Here is a 17,433-nt window from a genome sequence, read left to right on the forward strand (position 1 = left end):
TTCTCTGCCTGCAGAAATGCCTGATTCCAGGAACCACAGAGTCCTCTTCATGACTCGGCCCTCTGTCCATACAACCATCCACGTTTTCCCCCTTCTGGGGGGGAAGGGGGAAGTATCTCCCAGCTCTATAGTCCAGCCACTTCCCTAGTGGCGAGTGGGGGGGAGACGGACGCACCCACTACTCTGGGTCCCAGCCCAGGGACCCTACAGATAGCAGCCTCCGGCTGCCTCTCCTTAACTTCTCCGACAAAACTGCTTCAATTCCCTGGGCCACTTCCCTGGGTTCTACCATTTGGTAAATCTGCTGCATTTGTGAATCAGCGTAGCTGCAGTGGAGGATGCAGTTCATAGGATTTACTCTAGAGACAAGGGGGGTGAGGTAATCTCTTTTATTGGACCAGCTTCTGTTGGTGACAGAGACAAGCTTAAGCTTGACTCTGTGCATACAGGAAGTACAGAGCGCAGCAGAAGCTGACAGGGTTGGGGGTTTTATACAGTGCCTGCGAATGAGGGCAGCCGCATGAAATCTGTACTGGAGACAGTAATGAACCCTTCTGGGGTATGGCTGAATGGAGCTGTCTCCCAGATGTTTCAGCTGATGGCCGTGGTGTGTCTCGCCTGTGTGGTTCTGAAAGCAATCCAGCTGTACTGGAGGAGGCAGAAACTCCTCAAAATCTTCAAAAGTTTCCCAGGACCTCCCACCCACTGGCTGTATGGCCACCTTCAAATGGTAAAGTAGCAACTGGGACTGTAGCACGTGCGTGCGTGCGTGTGTGTGTGTGTGTGTGTGTCTTGGGACTGTACTGGTGTGTGTGTGTGTTTCTTGGGACTGTACTTTTGTTTGGATGGGTGGGTAAGTGTGGGTGTGAAACCAGTAAGGTAGCAATTGGGACTGTACTATGTGTGTGTCTGTGTAAACTGATCATAGACCAACCTCAACTACTAGACCAGTGGTGAGCAAACGTTTTGGCCTGAGGGCCACATCGGGGTTGCAAAACTGAATAGAGGGCCGGATAGGGAAAGCTATGCCTCCCCAAACAGCCTGGCCCCCACCCTCTATCCGACCCCTCCCACTTCTAGCCCCCGACTGCCCCCCTCAGAACTCCCACCCCATCCAACGCCCCCTGCTCATTGTTCCCTAGAAACCGATTTAAGAGTAGCAGGACTGTTGGCATTCAGAGTTCTCCTTTTGGAAGCGAGGGGACCGGTCGAAGGAAGGATTCCTTAAGCAACATTTAACATGCATTCCTGCCTAGGCCTGCTAGCTATTGTCTCATCTGACGAATCCAGTCCCCTGACTGTAACAAGCCCAATCAATAGCATTACTAAAATGCAGACACATACGCATACTTGGCCTATTAACTATTGTCTTGAACTACATCTACCTTTAATTTACAACACAGCTTCAACAAGAGGATGAACTAGACAATACAGCATCCTGGGCAGAACAATACCCACACTGTCACCCCGTCTGGCTTGGTGGTTTCTTAGGATTCTTGTGGATCAACCACCCTGAATATGCTAAGGCGGTCTACAGTGGAGGAGGTAAAGACACTGCATCTTGTGATGTCCTGCCCCTCTAAATGTTTGAGCACGCTCTCCTTCCCAGTGCTATGCGCCTCACTTTCTTGTTAGTTTCCGTTTTTCAGCTAGAACAATAAAGCAAGCACAGCACAAAGCTGTGTTTCCAGCAGTTCCTTCTCTGCTGGGTCCAAAAATATAACACCTCTTATATCTGAGTGATCATAATATCATTCCATATTGCAAATGCCACTCGATGCTATTATCTGTAAAGCAGAGGTCTCAGAAATGGATATTTACTTAAGGGTGAAGTGAAAAGCATCTATTTAAAAAAAATGCCATTGTTTTAAGATGGAAACTGGCACAGAATGAAATCAGTGTATTTTGTGAGCATTTAGATCAACTGTTTTCAATCCTCACACAGAAAATGATCACTCTCCATCGAAGAGCAATTAACAAGTGCTGAAGCCCAAGCACTGAACGTGATTTACACCAGCTAAGCAGGTTCTGGCTCCTGATACACAGGGCCTGTAATTATTTATGCCTGCAACTTTGTCGGTGCAAAAAAGTAGACCTATTTAGACCAGTCTGAAAATGCAGCCCTTCATGTCCATTTCAATCCGCATTGCCCACACTCCAGAGAGGTTGGCTCATTGCACATGCCTGGAAAATGACAGATTGTGTTCACTAGAGCTGTAGCCTCTTCCTCGATGGGCCAAGCGTATTCAGTTAAAAGCACCACCACACTCGAGTTATGTTTTTATCAGTGCAGACGGGACCTGACTCAGGGGCAACACTCAAGTTTTGAGAATCGGGGGCTAATGAGTCAATATTCCTAAAGGAAAGAGCACGTCTGAGCAGGCACAAGGTGGAAAATGCAGACTGGGAGGGGATGGATTGATTGGAAGGGGTTTTAAGCATAACCAACCCAATTTGGTCTTTCCCCAGTGCTCTGATATTATGGTGATAGGAATGAATCTGGATAGATGGATGAATGAGGGAGAAGAGCATGCTCTAAATAGAGAGAATTGTGGTCACCTTTTTTTACTACGGCTCCATTTATAAATAGTCAATGATTAGAAAGAATTGATGTATTGGAAAATGGCATGTTAATTGCTATAGAGGAGTCCAAGAGGTCAGTAGGTTGCTTATAGCCATCTATTGTGCCTTTTTCTGATGCGGCTATAACCCCCTATAACAACACATATTACTCCTCTGTGTTACATGCTTACAATGTCTGTCAGACATTTATTAACCCTTTAGAATCTTTGACTGGAACCTTGATATAAAATGTAAGAGTTTTCCTGTATGGAGATTGTCCTTCCCAATACAGATTTTGCTACTAACGAGAGCATGATTAAAGCTTAGAAGAAATTCTAATAATTATTTGACTAATATAGGACCAGATTTTGATGCCTTAGTCACCGTGAGTAGCACCTTATTCACCTTCTCTATCATTTTACCCTAATAATATATTTCTCTTCTCTATTGAATTCTACAGACCCTAAGTCTCTTCGGATATACAGTTTCCTGGTTCCCTGGATTGGTTTGTACTATCATATTTCGTTCTCATTTACCTCATGTAACAGTATTGCTGGTGATATTCATGAGGGAAGCCGCACCATTTGTTGTGCCACGTAGATACAGAGCGATAGTATTTAATAGCTAACTCACAAAAACGACTGTGACAGTAACTGGAAAGGTGTGAATGAAATGCAGGAAAGTGGAGAAATCAGAGTTCAGATGGAGAAACGGGGCTAAAGCTCCATCCCTTTACTCATGTCATCATTGTAACTAGATATTTCAGAGGTTTAATTCAGAGCACATTAGATACAATATTTTACACATGATATTATGTGGTAATACGTGACAAATATAAACAAGTACACCTCTACCCCGATATAACGCAACCTGATATAACAAGAATTCTGATATAACGCGATAAAGCAGTTTCCTGGGGTGGGAGGGAGGGCAGGGGAGGCTACGTACTCCGGCGGATCGAAGCAAGTTCGATATAACACGGTTTCACCTATAACACAGTAAGATTTTTTGGCTCCCGAGGACAGCGTTATATCGAGGTAGAGGTGCATCAGATCATCTTTGAGCCTTAACCTTGAATTTCCTTGTCTGGATTGAAATTAAAACAGGTTAAACTTTTTTGTAAATAAAGATTTCTCCTAAAAAAAATATGGCTTTGTTGAAACTGAAATTTGTGGGGGAAAATATCAATTCTGGCCCAAGTTTTCAGCTTTCAGCAGGAAATTTCTCAGTGAAACATGTTCTGTTTAGCCTTGAAATATCATTTTGTTTTGGTTGTTTTAGTTGAAACAAAATGACATTTTAAGTCTAAACAAATTGAAAGCTTACATTTAATTTCAGAAAGGTTGATTCAAAATGAATTTTGGTTTGGTTCCCAAGGGAAAACTGAAAATTTTTGATTAAAAATTTTCAAACAAAGATTTTTCATTCGAAATTTCTCACAGGGGGAAAAAAATGGTTTTCCAAAAAACTCTAAGTGAAATCACGGTTTTTAATGATGTCACTCAGCAAAAGAAGTACTTCTTCGCACAACACAGTGTTAACCTGTGGAACTCATTGCCAGGATAAGTTGTGAAGGCTAAAAGTCTAACTGGGTTCAAAAAAAGAAATAGATAAGTTCATGGAGGATAGGTCCATCAATGGCTAATAACAAAGATGGTTAGGGATGCAACTCCATGTTCTGGATGTCCCTCACCTCTGACTGCCAAAAGGCGGGAGTAGACAACATTCTCATTGGATAATTGCCCTGTTCTGTTCATAGCCTCTGAAACACCTGGCATTGACCACTGTTGGAAGGTAGGATACTGGGCTAGATTAGTGGCTCTCAACTTTACCAGACTACTGTAACCCTTTCAGGAGTCTGATTTGTCTTCCGTATCCCCAAGTTTCACCTCACTTCAAAACTACTTGCTTACAAAATCAGACATAAAAATACAAGTGTCACAGCACTTACTGAAAAATTGCTGACTTTCACATTTTTACCATATAATTATAAAATAAATCAATTGGAATATAAATATTGTACTTACATTTCAATGTATTGTATATAAAGCAGTATAAACAAGTCATTGTATGAAATTTTAGTTTCTACTGACTTCACTAGTGCTTTTTATGTAGCCTGTTGTAAAACTAGGCAAATATCTAGATGAGTTGATGAGACCTCTGCATACCCCGGTTGAGAACCACTGGGCTAGACGGACCAGTGGTCTGACCCAGTATGGATGTTCTTATGTTCTGAAGAAAAACTCTCATCCTTCTGATGAATACACTGGATAGAACCGAGCAGATATTCATTCATATTATAGCTGGATTGTATCATGCCACCTGAAATCATCCATTGCTTAGTAGGAAGTGATCTAACCAGCTCTTTTGCACTGTGCTCCTCCATAGGGCAAGGATTGTTGATGTTACATGGGCCAAAGTGGTTCCAGCGTCGGAGGCTGCTGACGCCAGGGTTTCACTATGATACTTTGAAATCTTACGTGACCATGATGGCAGATTCTGTCCGTGTGATGCTGGTAGGAACGGCTGTTGGCACTGTCATGAGTTCAAACCTCCAAGTGCTGCTTCCTGATTTAAGAGCCTTTACCTAGTAGATTCGAATGATTTAAAAACATTTAGAGTGTTCTTCCCGGTGCATGCTGGGTCGGCTCCCAGCACTGCAGCAGTGTAGGACAGTGAGCAGAAGCGAGCCCATGCTAACCCACTGCACATCTCCACAGAGTGACCTGTGATGACTTGGCAGACATTGAGCCCTGTTAAAGGTGCTCCTGCCATCTCTCATCCTCCCATGCAACCCAGGGTTTAATCTCAAGACTGTCAGTGAAACTGGCTGGAGCTGGACCGTTGAAGATAACAGCCACCTGCCCACAGGCCCAACATCCCCAGATGCAGGAGGTGGCCCAGACCCAAGTGAACGGCTGTAACCAGGATTCTGTACTCCCAAGAAAAGTTCTCCCTTCTCATTACTCTTTTCCAATAGGATAAATGGGAACAGCTGATCACACAGGATGACTCAGTGGAGCTCTTTGAACATGTCAGCTTGATGACTCTCGACAGCATCATGAAATCCACCTTCAGTTACCAGAGCAACTGCCAGACTGACAGGTCAGTACCAGGTGATGTCAAATCCTGAAGAAAAGTTCTTGTTGGCCTAAAATGACTTTAAATTCAGTGAAGTGCAATTGTGTCCGATCTGGGAACTACACAGATGTGATAGAAGTAGTGGATGCATTAGCCTCTTGATCTTCATGTCACTAACACGGGAATATTGGGATCAGGGGTGCTGGGACCCACTTCACCACCTCTTACTGCCTGCCTCAGGATCTAGACGTGCTGGTGTCCTTTAAATGCAGAAGCTACTCAGGTATTGATGCCACCAGCGGATCTTTATGAGAATGAGGTGTTGTTTGGTGGGGGTGGTAACAAACGTGAGATTGTTGTTGTTTAACTGAGACAGAGGGCATTGTTTCAAGACAAACCAAGAAATCTGTTTCCTATACAGTCAATCGTATTATAGAGCTATTCAGATCTAAGAGTAGGTAAAATCATAGTGAGTCTGATCCAGAGGTGCTGGAACCTGGGGGTGCTGGAGGTGCTCCTGTACCCGCTGGCTTGAAGTGCTTTCCATTATATGCAGGGTTTACAGTTTGCTTGAATGGCTCTCAGCACCCCCACTACACAAATTGTTCCAGCACCCTGGTCTGATTTTGCTCTGAAGTTAGTGGGGGGAGGGGTTGCTATGGAATTCAATGTGATGAAGATCAGCCCTAGGTTTTCATGTGACTAGTGACTGGGAAGGCACGGAGCACCTGCCACTCCTATTGCAATAAAGGAGAGCTGAGGGCACTTGGCACCTCATAGAACAGGGCACATGGCTTATCAGACACTTACACTGGGGGTGCAAGGCCAGGCAGAAGTGCTGCAAGCTCAAGGCATTCAACTACAAACACTCAAGTTATTCCCCGGGAACACTGCTTAGCCTTGTGCAGGCCGGCCTGAATGCTTTGGAAGGAAAAGTCCATTCTCTGAGGCAGTCTACTGCATTACCGCCTGTTCACATTGTTCTCATGCTGAGTGAGCTTGGTCTTGCCCTAACCACACACGTACCATTAAAATCAACCGTTCTGAAATCTTTGCAATCTCTCCCCCAATACGCTCAAACTCGCTGCCCAGTCTTTATCCATCTCTCCCTTGACTCTCTCTCTGCAGTGACAACTTATATATCCAAACGGTCGTGGACCTCAGCTTGATGGTGCATCTGAGAATCCAGACGCCTCTGCATCACAACAATCTCGTTTACTGGCTCAGTTCTCAAGGGCATCGATTCCGCAAGGCCTGCAGATTAGCACATCACCATACGGGTATTTCCCACTATTTTCTTCTCACCTCTCATTAAGGATTTGTTCCAGGCTCCAAGATAAGCCCTAGTCTACACTACAGACTTGTCAGTATAACTACGTCACTCAGCTTTGTGGAAAATCACACCCCTGAGCTAGATAGTTATATTGACCTAACTTGTGGTGTAGACAGCCCTAAGTCAATAGGAGGTCTTCTCCCATCGATATAGCTACTGCCTTTCAGGGAGGTAGAGTACCTACACCAACGGGAGAAGCGCCCATCGGTGTAGGTAGTTCAGGCAGCTCTGCTGTGGCCCAGATTCTTTACGTCCCCCAGAAGCCACGCAGAGTGATCCATCTCATTTCGGAAAGTATGAGAATCAAAGAATTCTGGTTCCCGGGTATTTTGGGATCCATTAGGGTTCTGGAGAATCACAGTGCACATATCGCTCCACATGGGATATAATTACTTTAATGTTTCCCTGATGCAGATAAAGTGATCAGAGGAAGAAAGGAGTTCCTTAAAGATGAGCGACAGCTTGAAAAGATCCAGAGGAGGCGCCACCTGGACTTTCTGGACATCCTTCTGAGTGCTAAAGTGAGTGTTACAAGAACTGATCAGAGCCAAGTACACAAGCATTTCGAGTAGCATCACTGAGAGAGGCCTGGGCATTGTGGACAGCAGCGTCCGAAAAATATATTTTTTGTTCAGGGAAAAGGTTAAAATTGATTGGCCGGATTCATCAATGTTCAGAAGCATAGTTTTGACACAAGGGATGGATTCTGCCCCAACTCTGTGGCTGCAGAACTTGGCAGTATACAGAGCCCTGTGTGCATAGTTAAAGCCTTTTTCGTGTGCAGTTTGGGTTATAAACCGCACTTAGTCCCAGTTACCTAAAATAAAGTCACTGGCAAGACATAAGCAGACTCCTGTAGATCGAAAGAGTGATCGTTTTATAGAAATGATCACTTTAACTCAGCAATGATTGGGTGGCAATGTAATTATGCAGGACTGTGCATACCATTTAAGCCAGGGGTGGGCAAACTTTTTGGCCTGTGGGCCGCATCGGGTTTCGTAAATAGTATGGAGGGCCGGTTATGGGAGGGGGTCGTGGCCCGGCCCCCACCTCCTATCTGCCCCCCTCAGGACTCCTGGCCAATCCAACGCCCCCAGTTCCCTGACGGCCCCTCTGAGACCCCTGCCTCATCCACACACCCCTGCTCCCTGTCCCCTGACTGCCCGCGGATCCCCGCCGCCACATCCAACCCCTCCTCTCATTCCTGATGGCCCCCCCAGGAGCCCTGCCCCATCCAACCACTGCTTCTCCCTGTCCCCTGACTGCTCCCGGACCCCAGCCCCTAACTGCCCCCACCACCCAATCCAACCTCCCCTTCTTCCTGATTGCCCCCCAGGACTCCTGCCCCCATTCAACCCCCTGTTTTCCCTCCAACCATCATCCACCCCCCCCCCCATCCCCTGACTCCCAGCCTGAACTCCCCTGTCCTCTGTCCAACCCCCCTGCTCCCTGCCCCCTTACCGTGCGGCCTGGAGCACCGGTGGCTGGCGGTGCTGGATCTGGGCCACGCTGCCACCACCACCACATAGCTCAGAGACCGGGTCAGGCCGGCTCAGCAGCTGCGCTGCCCCAGGAGCTCACAGTCCCACTGACCAGAGCATTGCGCCGGCGGCGGAGCGAGCGAGCTGAGGCTGTGGAGGGGGGCGACAGCAGGGGAGGGGCTGGGGGTGTGCCTCCCAAGTCAGGAGCTTGGGGGCCGGGCCAGGAAGGACGGTCCCGCGGGCCAGATGTAATGCTCCAGGGTTTCCTTTCTAACACATTTGTCGCTTACGCTCTGAGCAGCAGGAAACCTCATGTCTCTTTCCTGGGAAAGCCCATGAAACCTGATAGAAGCCATGTGTTGTTAGGATGAAAACGGAGCTGGATTATCTGATGAAGACCTACGTGCTGAGGTGAGCACGTTTATGTTTGCGGGTCACGATACCACGGCCAGTGGGATCTCCTGGCTCTTGTATTGCCTGGCCCTGCACCCAGAGCACCAGCAGAGATGCAGGGAAGAGATCAAGGAGATTCTGGGGGACAGAGATACTGTTCAATGGTGAGAACTTATTTTCCTTTCAAGTCACCTCCCAAATAACTTTTAAACCCCTATCAGGTGATCAGTTTATTAACCCCAGTTGTCTCTCTCCCTACCCCCCAGTTCCCAACTGGGAAAGCTAGTTCTCCTGGACTTCGGGCAGCCTTTTCTTCTGGGGTGAACCCACTTGAATGGAGGACCATCAAGGTTGATGATTCTTGATGATTTCCCATTTTTAGCCCCTGTGTTGGATGTGAGGAGTCGACGGGGGAGTGGCAGCAGTCGACTCACCGTGGTGACTCGATCTAAATACGACTTCAGCTACATTATTCATGTAGTGGAAGTTGCATAACTTAAATGGATCCCCTCCCCCCCAATCTGTTTAGTTTATCAAAGAGAAGATTGAAAGGTGACCTGATTACAGTGTCTCTCATGGGGAGAAAATACCAAGTACTAAAGAGCTCTTTAATCTAGTGGGGAAAGACATAACAAGAGCCAGTGGCTAGAAGCTGAAGCCAGACATACTGCAATTAGAAAATGGACACATTTTTAAAAGTGAGGGTGATTGACCATTGGAACAAAGAATGAGAGGAAGTGGTGGAGTCTCTATCTCTTGATGTCTTCGTATCAAGGTTGGATGCGTTTTTGGAAGATATCTTTAGTCAAACAAACTATTGGGCACAACTGGGCTCATTTCAGAGGGATCTGGGTGAAATGTAATGGTCTGTGATATATAGGAGGTCAGACTAGAGGATCTAATGGTCCTTCTTGCCTTAAGCCCTAATAACTCTATATATTATAGGTGGAGAGGTAGAGAAGCTTGCCTAAGTGGGTCCATTCTAATCACTCTTCCCTTTTCAGCTCCTTTTAAAGAAAGGGAGCTGGGCAGCTCCCTCTTCTCTTATAAAACCAGAGCGAGAACTCTCCCTCCTCTACTTGGCTTGCATAAGCAGGGCCTCCCCACTGCTCTCGCTCCTCCTTGGCTGTCGCAGTGAGAACTCCCATCTGTTTACAATCTGCTTGATTTACTGGTTATAATGTTCACCTTTCAGTTTTCTATTTTCCAGGTCACAGCTCTGCCTGCCGGTGAATCTCTGTAGAAAATATGAACAATATCTTTTTGGCCATTGTCAGTTGTCCCCAATCTCTGCCTCTGGTTCCTTTCAGGGATGACTTGGGGAAGATGACCTACACCACCATGTGTATCAAAGAGACTCTTCGTCTTTACCCTCCGGTACCTGCCGTAGCACGAGAACTCGGTGCACCTGTAACATTTGTTGATGGACGTACCTTACCAAAAGGTCTGCTTAGTCTATCTCCTCTTTAAATACTAATTAGGCTGCTGTGTGTCTGTACATCAATGGCAGTGATGCTCATGTCTCTCACTTGTATATTGCCTCTGATTCCAAAAGCATGTTATAGACAGAGAATGAAAGGAGGAAGGGGAATTGTTTAGGGAGACACAGGGACTATTATTAGGAGTTGTCATAACTATAAAGGGAAGGGTAATAGCTGTCCTGTGTACAGTACTATAAAAACCCCTCCTGGCCAGAGACTCCAAAATCCTTTTCCCTGTAAAGGGTTAAGAAGCTCAGGTAACCTGGCTGGCATCTGACCTAAAGGACCAATAAGGGGACAAGATACTTTCAAATCTTGGGGGGGGGGAAGGCTTTTGTTTGTGTTCTTTGTTTTGGGACGGTGTTCGTTCTCCGGGAATGAGAGGGACCAGACATCAATCCAGGTTCTCCACATCTTTCTAAACAAGCCTCTCCTATTTCAAACTTGTAAGTAAATAGCCAGGCAAGGCGTGTTAGTTTTCCTTTGTTTTTCTCAACTTGTAAATGTACCTTTTACTAGAGTGTTTATCTTTGTTTGCTGTACTTTGAACCTGAGACTAGAGGGGAGTCCTCTGAGCTCTTTAAGTTTGATTACCCTGTAAGGTTAATTTCCATACTGATTTTACAGAGATGATTTTTACCTTTTTCTTTAATTAAAAAACCTTCTTTTTAAGAACCTGATTGATTTTTCCTTGTTTTAGATCCAAAGGGGTTTTGGATCTTGATTCACCAGGAGTTGGTGGGAGGAAGGAGGGGGGATGGTTAATTTCTCCCTGTTGTAGATCCCAGGGGGGGGTTGGAACTGATTCACCAGGAGTTGGTGGGAGGAAGGAGGGGAATGGTTAATTTCTCCTTGTTTTAAGATCCAAGGGGTTTTGGATTTGTTTTCACCAGGGATTTGGTGAGGGTTTTTCAAGGCTTCCCAGGGAGGGAATCCATTGATGGTGGCAGCCGAACCAGAGCTAAGCTGGTAGTTAAGCTTAGAAGTTTTTCACGCAGGCCCCTACATTTGTACCCTAAAGTTCAAAGTGGGGATCTCAGTCCTGACATGGTGAATAGCGGTGGGATCATTTTAAACCCAAAAGCCAGTGAGATTTTTTTTTCCTTCTAGCTGCTTGGAAAGCTGAGCTGGAAGTAGATAGATGCATATCTTATCTCTCCTTGCCTGAAGGCAGAGGTGTTAAGTTTTTTTTTACAGGTCCTTTGTTAAGAGAAGGGTTCAATTAGCAAATGACTGGTAAAAGGTATTTACAAGCTGAATTGTTTTTTTTTCTTTTTACATCCTCGGGAGTAGCTAGTTAGAAAGTTACTGTTAACTCTGCAGCAGCCAGAGCTGAGAGCTTCCCAGTTTGTCAACTGCAAAGGGGGTTACCCAGCACAAGAAAACAGGAAAATGACTACCAAAGAAGTAGCTAACAAAATAGAACTGGCCAAACTAGAAGCAGAAGAAAATGAAAGAAAACATCAGAGACTGCTTCAATTAACAAAACTCGAGACAGAGCAGAGAGAAAGAGAAGAAAAAGCCAAAGAGGAGGCCCACAAGAGAGAGATGGAGCTGAAAGAAAAAGAGATGGAGGAGAGAGAAAAAGAAAGGAAGCATGAACTGGAAGTAGCAAAGGCTAAGCAGGATGCACCAGCCAATGCTAACAACCCCCCTCCAGGTACCACTTCCCATCCCAGAAAATTCCCCATCTACAAGGCAGGCGATGATACTGAGGCCTTCTTAGAAAATTTTGAAAGGGCCTGCCTTGGATACAGCATCACTGCAGACCAGTACATGGTAGAGCTGAGGCCGCAGCTCAGTGGACCCTTAGCAGAGGTGCCGGCTGAAATGCCTAAGGAACACATGAACAGTTATGAACTTTTTAAAAACAAGGCCAGACTCAGAATGGGGCTAACACCCGAGCGTGCCCGTCGGCGGTTCAGAGCCCTAAAGCGGAAACCGGATGTGTCATTTACCCGTCATGCCTACCACATTGACAAAAATTGTGATGCCTGGGTATCAGGAGCAAATGTTAAATCTCTGGAAGATCTGCTTTCCCTAGTAAAAATGGAGCAGTTTTTAGAGGGTGTTCCTGAGGAAATAGAAAGGTACATCCTAGATAGGAAGCCCAAAACTGTAACTGAGGCGGGGGAGATTGGAGCCCAATGGGTGGAGGTGGCAGAAAAGAAAAAAACTAGTAGCAGTTGGAGCGAATATCAGAAGGGGCAAGCCGAAACAAAACCTTACCACCGGGGACAACCCAAGGCCCCACCCACATCCCAAGGGAAACCCCAGACGCCTTCTCACCCCACCACACCAGTCTCCACCAACCAACCTCGTCCCGGTGATACCTTAGCAGGGCGATGTTTTAAATGTAATGGACTGGGACATATAAAGGCTCACTGCCCCAAGAACCCCAACCGATTACAGTTCATTACACCCCAATCACACCAAAGATCCCCAAACCCAGATGCCTCTCTCATACCCTCGGAGCGAAGGGAAACCTTGAGAGTGGGCGGAAGGAAGGTTACCGCTTGGAGGGACACTGGGGCTCAAGTGTCAACTATCCACCAATCCCTAGTGGACCCCAAACTCATCAACCCAGAGGCTACAGTGACAATTCAACCCTTCGTGTCACAATCTGTAACCTTGCCTACAGCCACGTTGCATGTCCAGTACAAGGGCTGGTCAGGAATGTGGACTTTTGCAGTCTATGACAATTATCCCATTCCCATGCTGCTGGGGGAAGATTTGGCCAACCATGTGAAGGTAGCCAAGAGGGTGGGAATAGTCACCCGCAGCCAGGCTAAGCAAGCTTTCACCCCCATCCCTGTTCCTGAGCCGTCCACCAGGGCCCCGTCTGTGTTACCGGAGACCCAGACAAAGGTGGTGGAACTGGATCCCCTGCCAACGACTGCAACAGCCGTAGTGGATCCAATCCCAGAGACCCAGCCAAAGCCAGTCCCAGAACCGGAACTGGCAACGCAACCAGCACCAGAACCATTGCCAGCCCTGAGTCCAGCGCTTGCAAACCCGTCTACAACTCCAATGCCAGAGGGCACCAGCGAGCCTGAACTGGCAGAAGCAGCAGATAACCCTACCCAAGAGGCTCAGCCAGAGCCTGAGTTACCACATAGTGCACCAGCGGACAGCGGTTCACAGTCAATGGAAACAGCCCCAGCACCTGCATCACTTCCAGAGGGACTAAGCCCCAGTCCACAGTCCAAGGAGGAACTGATGTCTCCAGCATCAAGGGAACAGTTCCAGGCCGAGCAGGAAGCAGATGACAGCCTTCAAAAAGCTTGGGCGGCGGCGCGGAGCACCCCACCGCCTCTCAGCTCTTCTAACCGATCCCGGTTTGTTGTAGAACAAGGACTTTTATACAAGGAGACTCTTTCTGGTGGGCACCAGGAAGACTGGCATCCTCAAAGGCAGTTGGTAGTTCCCACTAAGTATCGGGTAAAGCTCTTGAGCTTAGCCCATGATCATCCCAGTGGCCATTCTGGGGTGAACAGAACCAAAGACCGGTTGGGGAAGTCCTTCCACTGGGAGGGAATGGGCAAGGACGTTGCTAATTATGTCCGGTCTTGTGAGGTGTGCCAACGAGTGGGAAAACCCCAAGACCAGGTTAAAGCCCCTCTCCAGCCACTACCCATAATTGAGGTCCCATTTCAGCGCGTAGCTGTGGATATTCTGGGTCCTTTCCCAAAGAAGACACCCAGAGGAAAGCAGTACGTACTGACTTTCATGGATTTTGCTACCCGATGGCCGGAAGCAGTACCCTTAAGCAACACCAGGGCTAAAAGTGTGTGCCAGGCATTAACAGACATTTTTGCCAGGGTAGGTTGGCCCTCCGACATCCTTACAGATTCGGGAACTAACTTCCTGGCAGGAACCATGGAAAGCCTGTGGGAAGCTCATGGGGTGAATCACTTGGTTGCCACCCCTTACCACCATGAAACCAATGGCCTGGTGGAGAGGTTTAATGGAACTTTGGGGGCCATGATACGTAAATTTGTAAATGAACACTCCAATGATTGGGACCTCGTGTTGCAGCAGTTGCTTTTTGCCTACAGGGCTGTACCACATCCCAGTTTAGGGTTTTCTCCATTTGAACTTGTGTATGGCCGTGAGGTTAAGGGGCCATTACAGTTGGTGAAGCAGCAATGGGAGGGGTTTACGCCTTCTCCAGGAACAAACATTCTAGACTTTGTAAGCAACCTACAAAACACCCTCCGACATTCTTTGGCCCTTGCTAAAGAAAACCTAAAGGATGCTCAGGAAGAGCAAAAGGCCTGGTATGATAAACATTCCAGAGAACGGTCCTTCAAAGTAGGAGACCAAGTCATGGTCTTAAAGGCAATCCAGGCCCATAAAATGGAAGCGTCGTGGGAAGGACCATTCACGGTCCAGGAGCGCCTAGGAGCTGTTAACTATCTCATAGCCTCCCCCACCTCCAACATAAAGCCTAAGGTATACCATGTTAATTCTCTTAAGCCCTTTTATTCCAGAGAATTAAACGTTTGCCAGTTTACAGCCCAGGAAACAGATGACGCGGAGTGGCCTGAAGGTGTCTACTACGAAGGAAAAAAGGATGGTGGCGTGGAAGAGGTGAACTTCTCCATGACCCTTGGACGTCTGCAGCGACAGCAGATCAAGGAGCTGTGCACAAGCTTTGCACCAATTTTCTCAGCCACTCCAGGATGGACCGAACGGGCATACCACTCCATTGACACAGGTAATGCTCACCCTATTAGAACCCCACCCTACCGGGAGTCACCTCATGCCAAAACTGCTATACAAAGGGAGATCCAGGACATGCTACAGATGGGTATAATCCGCCCCTCTAAGAGTGCATGGGCATCTCCAGTGGTTCTAGTTCCCAAACCAGATGGGGAAATACGCTTTTGCGTGGACTACCGTAAGCTAAATGCTGTAACTCGTCCTGACAACTATCCAATGCCACGCACAGATGAGCTATTGGAGAAATTGGGACATGCCCAATTCATCTCTACTTTAGACTTAACCAAGGGGTACTGGCAAGTACCACTAGATGAACCCGCTAAGGAAAGGTCAGCCTTCGTCACCCAGGCAGGGGTGTATGAATTCAATGTACTCCCTTTCGGGTTGCGAAATGCACCCGCCACCTTCCAAAGACTTGTAGATGGTCTCCTAGCGGGATTGGGAGAATCTGCAGTTGCCTACCTCGATGATGTGGCCATTTTTTCTGATTCATGGGCAGAGCACATGGAGCACCTGGAAAAAGTTTTCGAGCGCATCCAGCAGGCAGGACTAACTGTTAAGGCTAAAAAGTGTCAAATAGGCCAAAACAGAGTGACTTACCTGGGGCACCAGGTGGGTCAAGGAACTATAAATCCCATACAGGCCAAAGTGGATGCTATCCAAAAGTGGCCGGTTCCAAAGTCTAAGAAACAGGTCCAATCCTTCTTAGGCTTGGCTGGATATTATAGGCGATTTGTACCCCACTACAGCCAAATCGCCGCCCCGCTGACAGACCTAACCAGAAAGAAACAGCCAAATGCAGTTCAGTGGACTGATGAGTGTCAAAAGGCCTTTAACCAGCTTAAGGCAACACTCATGTCTGACCCTGTGCTAAGGGCCCCAGACTTTGACAAACCGTTCCAAGTAACCACAGATGCGTCCGAGCGAGGCGTGGGAGCAGTTTTAATGCAGGAAGGACCGGATCAAGAATTCCATCCTGTCGTATTTCTCAGTAAGAAACTGTCTGAGAGGGAAAGCCATTGGTCAATCAGCGAAAAGGAATGCTATGCCATTGTGTACGCGCTGGAAAAGCTACGCCCATATGTTTGGGGACGGCGTTTCCAACTACAAACAGACCATGCTGCGCTACAGTGGCTTCATACCGCCAAGGGAAATAACAAAAAACTTCTTCGGTGGAGTTTAGCTCTCCAAGATTTTGATTTTGAAATACAACACATTTCGGGAGCTTCTAACAAAGTGGCTGATGCACTCTCCCGGGAAAGTTTCCCAGAGTTAACTGGTTAACAATTGTTCTTGGAATGAAACATATTGTTAGTTTTTATATAATCAGTAGTATGTCTAAAGGTACATGTGTCTTATTAACTCTGTTTTCTCCTAGAACTCCAGGAAGAAATCACAGCCAGTGTGGAACCGAACATCCAACACTATCTGTGATTTGGGGGGCGTGTCATAACTATAAAGGGAAGGGTAATAGCTGTCCTGTGTACAGTACTATAAAAACCCCTCCTGGCCAGAGACTCCAAAATCCTTTTCCCTGTAAAGGGTTAAGAAGCTCAGGTAACCTGGCTGGCATCTGACCTAAAGGACCAATAAGGGGACAAGATACTTTCAAATCTTGGGGGGGGGGAAGGCTTTTGTTTGTGTTCTTTGTTTTGGGACGGTGTTCGTTCTCCGGGAATGAGAGGGACCAGACATCAATCCAGGTTCTCCACATCTTTCTAAACAAGCCTCTCCTATTTCAAACTTGTAAGTAAATAGCCAGGCAAGGCGTGTTAGTTTTCCTTTGTTTTTCTCAACTTGTAAATGTACCTTTTACTAGAGTGTTTATCTTTGTTTGCTGTACTTTGAACCTGAGACTAGAGGGGAGTCCTCTGAGCTCTTTAAGTTTGATTACCCTGTAAGGTTAATTTCCATACTGATTTTACAGAGATGATTTTTACCTTTTTCTTTAATTAAAAAACCTTCTTTTTAAGAACCTGATTGATTTTTCCTTGTTTTAGATCCAAAGGGGTTTTGGATCTTGATTCACCAGGAGTTGGTGGGAGGAAGGAGGGGGGATGGTTAATTTCTCCCTGTTGTAGATCCCAGGGGGGGGGTTGGAACTGATTCACCAGGAGTTGGTGGGAGGAAGGAGGGGAATGGTTAATTTCTCCTTGTTTTAAGATCCAAGGGGTTTTGGATTTGTTTTCACCAGGGATTTGGTGAGGGTTTTTCAAGGCTTCCCAGGGAGGGAATCCATTGATGGTGGCAGCCGAACCAGAGCTAAGCTGGTAGTTAAGCTTAGAAGTTTTTCACGCAGGCCCCTACATTTGTACCCTAAAGTTCAAAGTGGGGATCTCAGTCCTGACAGGAGTAATAGTGTGATATTTGATTTAGG

General features: G+C 46.8%; 1 pseudogene; it reads left to right on the top strand.

Annotated features, from left to right (window-relative positions):
• LOC112058654 (cytochrome P450 4B1-like) overlaps positions 1–17,433 on the top strand; it is a 34,113-nt pseudogene that overhangs the window by 9,817 nt on the left and 6,863 nt on the right.

Source organism: Chrysemys picta, chromosome 8 (assembly GCF_011386835.1).
Source record: "Chrysemys picta bellii isolate R12L10 chromosome 8, ASM1138683v2, whole genome shotgun sequence".
Taxonomy (NCBI): domain Eukaryota; kingdom Metazoa; phylum Chordata; order Testudines; family Emydidae; genus Chrysemys; species Chrysemys picta.